This window comes from Lycorma delicatula, chromosome 8 (assembly GCF_047948215.1).
Source record: "Lycorma delicatula isolate Av1 chromosome 8, ASM4794821v1, whole genome shotgun sequence".
NCBI lineage: Eukaryota > Metazoa > Arthropoda > Insecta > Hemiptera > Fulgoridae > Lycorma > Lycorma delicatula.
Window position 1 is genome coordinate 74128251 of NC_134462.1, and position 6000 is coordinate 74134250.

Below are 6000 nucleotides of genomic sequence, written 5' to 3' on the forward strand. Positions count from 1 at the left end.
CGTATGCATGGACAAGAGCATCCATAAACAGATACAGAACGTCAGAGTGCTAAAAGGCGAAAACACAGGGTCAGATCACTACGAGGTCAAAATAAAAATGATTTTCTCCCTACAAAAGAAAATACCAAAAATCACTAAAAACAAAAAGGAACACAATACAGACAATCTAATAAATAACTAAAACTACCAAGAAGCAACCAAAAATATTAACGAAAAATAATTAAATAAACTAACAACAACAAAACTAAAAGATTCAGCAAAGCACACTGCTCCAATCCAACAAGAGCCAAGAGTACCGATGGTGGAATAAAGATTGTGATATCGCAGTAGAAAAAAAAAACACCAAAGTTGGATCAAACACCAATGTAACCAATCAGAGGAGTCTCACTTGAATCTAACAAAACAAAGAAAAGAAACCGACTAAACAATAAGATACATCAAAAGACAATTCCAAAAAGACCTACTAAAACAAATCGAAATTGAAAGCGATAAAAATAATACAAGGGAAAATTATAGAATGTTTAAAATACAAGAAAAAAAATATGAACCACCAAATCTAATCCTAAAATATGAAGATAATAAACCCTCAGACGATAATAAACAAAACGCAGAAATATTCGCTAAATCGTTCAAAAAACTACTAAATTGTAAAGAACCCAAAGAGCTCTTCCAGACTGACACAAACACTTATCAAATCAAACCAAAACCAAATAGACCCACCTACACTAAAAGAACTAAATCAAGCATTAAAAGAAATGAAAAATCACAAAGCAACCGGGGAAGACCAGAGAGTGGTAGAAATACTCCAGACTTTGGAAATACTCCTCAAAGGAGACTGGATGTACACAAAATGAAACAAAGACAACTAATACGAGTAATATCATTCATAGATTTCCTAAAAGCCTACGACAGTATTCATAGACCATCAATACTGAAAAGACTAAGAAATCTACGATTACACCCAAAACTAGTAATAATGATAAATTAACGTTAACATTAATTCTAAACTAATGTTAATTGATACATACTCCAAAATAAAATTAGAGGAGAAATATCAGAACCATTCCTAATCAAAACAGGTTTAAGAGATGGACTATCCCACTGCTCTTCAACTGCGCCTTAGAATATGTAATGAGAGAATGGTACAAAAAGACCCACCACACGTAACAATTTAAGCAAGGAAATATGTAAAACATATCAAAGTAAACTGTCTGAATTTGCAGATGACCTAGCGTTTCTAGCCAATAACATCACAGAAGCTAGAATCTAAATAACTTCATTGGAAGAACTAGCAGGAAAAATAGGCCTAAGAATATCATATGAAAAGACTAGAATAATGACCATATATCCTCTGGTATTGAACCACGTAATCATAAACGGATACAAAGTCGAGCCAGTTGAACGGTTTAAATATTTAGGAGACAATATCACACACACATGACCTCAAAGAAAAAATAAACTGAAGAAAGAACACAAAACCTCAATTATGCACAAAATACCACCAAAACAACATATAATAAAAGATGCATTTCAATAGATACCAAACTCAGACATTACAAAACTATAATCAGACCTATAATATCATATGGAAGCGAAACACATCTTCAAACTAAGATCCAACATTTCCTACTCAGCAGAGATGCAAAGAATATGAAGAGGAATTCTAAGGACATAAATAAAAGACGACGTACTGATGGGAGAGAGTGGAGACTCATACCGAACCAAGAGGTACATAAAGACGTAGAACCAGCTACAGACTACTTTAGAAAGAAAAGAATCTCCTTCTTTGGACACATAATAAGAACAGAACAGGCTCGTCAGGAAACTGATCGAGAAATACTGTAAAATGTCCAAAACACCGACTTGGATAACCGAAATTAAACAAGATATGCAAGAAATAGAAGTCACAATAGAAGATTTACGTAACAAAACTGAAAATATGAAAAGAAGCAAACTCCAAATTTAAAATTAAAGAAAAGAAAACAACAACGAGAGTTTGTTCAAAAGAACTCAAAAACGCGAGATCTGACAGAATGATGAAGTATTGGGAAGCAATCAAGAAGTAAAAAGAAAAGACGGACCAGCGTTGACTAAAGTGGTGACCTAAAAAAAAAAAAAAAAAAAATGAGGGTCTATTTGTTATATGACCATCACTTCTGCCGTGACTTAAATTTTCACTTATTAAATTTGATACGTCATCAATATATAAGATACATATTTTTAAAAATAAATTAAAAATGTTTACATTTAAATTTGAACAAACATGTGAATTGCGGTTAATCTTCTGGAAAACAGCGAGGACGTTTGGTACATAGAGACTGCATGGACGTATTAGATCTATAAGTTCTCCGAGATTTGAGATGAATCGACTACCCTAGGGTATTGCACGTCGTCAAAATTCTTCATTTCGTTTCGCCACTTTCTTTTATTGGTTCTTTTATCTCTTTCTTTGTTTGATTAGTTATTCTTTATGTGACTAATAAAACTATTTTTTGGTGTGCTCTTTACTTTTTATGTTCTAAGGATAATCAGCGTTACTTAGACTCATCTTTGTATGTATTTATTAATGCTGTATTTATATATACTGTATAAGATTTACATACATATATAGTTCTTTGAGGGATTTCAGTGGTAACCGCTCTCTGCATATCATTTTTTTTGTGTTCAAATTTACTTATAGTTCAAATTTACAGATTGTAAATTAAACAATTCGGTAAAAAAACTTACAGATTTATTATAAAATATCAAAACATATTTAAATGTAAGAAAATATTTATATTAAGATAATTAATGAAACTTTTTAATTTTTATTTATACGTAATTTAATCTAATAGGTAATTATACCGAATATTCCGGTCAGAATTAGCGATACATTACAATATCTCTCTCTTTATTTAAAAAAAATTCACTCAGGTTAAAATCCAGCAGATTTCTATTTGTAACGGGTTCTTTCTTTTTGTTACGCTTGGCGGCTGCCTTGAAACGACTCAATTCAGTATTTCTTAGAACAGATAAAAATTTATTAAAGAACTATTGAACATAAACAATATAAAAAAAAGTGAAGCGAAGGCGGTCGGTCGGAAAATCTGCGATCTAATAGTGGTGGTCATATAACCAATATCCCATTAATGTATTCTGTATATTGCCATAAATCCTAAAAAAATCCTCAGGAGATAGATAGACCATTGCATAATTTCCTAATATTAGACAACTTTCCAGCAGAATTAGAAAGCCCAATATTAAGAATTTATACTTTATTAAATGATTTATTAGTATCGATTAGTTGTTAAGTTTTTTGATAATTCTTTGTTATTCGAACCCGGAACATTTGGAATGAAAATAGAGACGCTATCACTCACTTGCGGAGTCGTTGTTGATAAAATTAGTAATTTGTTGATTATTAGCAATCAAATAAAAATAATTCTAAGAATGTTAATTTTCAAAGTAAATGCAGTATTACTTGACCAATTTATCATTGTTATTGCCTATAATTTTTATTTTTCATGCAATAGCTTTACTGCTACAAAAATGTAGCTGTATAAAGAGAAAGTATAATGATCGGCTAAAATTTTGGGCGCAAATATATTTGCAAATATCAACGTTTCAAAACATTTAATCCAAAAATAAAAAAATAAAAACTTAAATTTTCGGAAAATGTATGGATGTACATACGTACATTACAATATACCTTTTAAAATACCTTAAATAGAGCTTAAATATGCGGAATTTGTAGCTTTAAAATTTGAGTAGATTAAAAAACTGAAAAGAGTAATTTCAGACATTTTAAATGGAATTTACTATTTGTAACATGGTCGTAGAAAATTGAGATTTAGTATAATGAAAATTCATTACAATTGTTTCAACAAAATCGGATTTAGGGTTGGGGGATATTCAGAGTTATTTGGTAACGGTTTTTGTCTCGTACATCAATAACCGGTTGACCAAAAAAGTTGAATTATGGTACAATATTTGGCTGTGTATACCCTTGCTTTGGGCTAATTTTCAACCTCATGTATTCATGGTACACATATTTTTTTACAGTAACCTAAAACTACTCGTCTTTTTAGTCTTTTAGAATAAAAATTGCGTCAAATTGGCGGACTTATTGAAGTAAATAATTACTCCAATAAATAAATTTTTAAGCCCCCTAAGAAACAAGGGGGCTGAATAAAATATGTACTTAAAATATTATTCTTTTTTAATCATAATTTTCAAGTTTGAAAGTTCTATTGTATCTAGTATTAATAAAAACAACCGGTGGGGTTGGTGTAGTGGTGAACACATCGTCCCAAATTAGCTGATTTTGAAGTCGAAAGTTTCAGCGTTCAAATCCTAGTAAAGGCATTTACTTTTATACGGATTTGAATTCTAGGTCATGGATACCGATGTTCTTTTGTGGTTGGGTTTCAATTAACTACCCATCTCAGGAATGGTCGAACTGAGACTGTACAAGACGACACTTTATTTAAACTCATACATAACATCCTCATTCATCCTCTGAAGTAATACCTGAACAGTAATTCCCGGAGACTAAACAGTAAAAAGAAAAGTATTAATATAAACGACATGAGAACCTATTAAAAAAAAAAAAAATGAGATCCCGTAGAACCTGACTTATTTTTATAATTCTAATATTGTATCTGTTTTTAAGTTGTGACTGTTATTAAAAATGTTAAATCAGGGAGCAAGGGGATCAAATAGGACCCAAATTTTTCACTAAAATTTTTGGTATATTTTTTCAGTAATCATAATTTAAGTACAGTATAATTTTGAATATAAAAAAACATTAAGTTAAGGGGGTAAACTGGGAAACATCTTTTACTAGAATTATGATTTTTTTTTCAATTATCCTTTTAATACTGCATTGTTTTTAAGGTAAAAACATTATTTGATCTAGATAGTCAAATCGAAAATCAATTTTTTTACTGGACATTTATATATTTTGTCGTTTTTGATCTTTTTTTGGACGATTAATTTATCATATAAGCTTCGAAGCCTGTGCGTGGGAATATAAAATGAAAATTTTGAAGCATACGAGAAATGTCTGATCGGGATTCGAACCCGGAATCTCCGGATAAAAGGCCGGGACGCTAACACTCTGCCACGGAGATCGGCATTTTTATTTAGGTGGTGGTAATTGTTTTCTCGTATCTGAAATACTGAAAACATTTAGACTTTCATAAATATTTTTTATCTTTTTTTTTTATTTGGCCGTAATAATAATATATTTGTAAAATATCTTTCTTTGTTATTTTAAAACCCTACATGGTACGGTGAGTATTTTTATTCACTAAATTGAAAAAAAATATTTATACAACTCTTGATGGATATCTCAAGTATCAACAGGTAGGTAGGTATACAATACATATTTATTTGAATAACTTGGAATTAGACAATAACAAACGTTATAAACTTAGGTTATTTATTTTAAAATTAGGATTTTCGTTGGTTATGTAAAGGAAAAGGAACATGCAAATGATAAAGCAGAGTGTCATAGAACATTTTAGAAGCAATGGAGCAAATATTAGGGCAAAACTAATAAACAATACAAGATTTTAGTAGGTCAAGAAGAGAGGACATAAAGGCAGGTGTAATCTAGGTTCAACTGAGTGTCAAAATAAGAAGGAACAACAGAAATTACTTGTAAATATTAGAATAATCTGTGAATCGTATCAAAAGTGTTTCTGGTAAACAAACTATAAAAAGGAGTAACTGATTTAATAGTGAAGCGTAAACCAATGATTTTAATTCATTTTTAAATAAACAGATTGTAATTTAATTTTATTAATTCAAGTGCTCAATATGAATCTTATTTGTGAGTTGTAATAAAACAAAATAAAATATTTAATTATATAAATTTAAAACAAATTACGTTTTTTTAGATGTGAAGACAAAATTAATCCCCCGCTCTAAAACTAATGGGCCAGAGAAAAGTCTTAAAAATCCTAGGCTTAAAATACAATTAAAAATTATAATTATTCTTAACATCCTTAAAAGTTA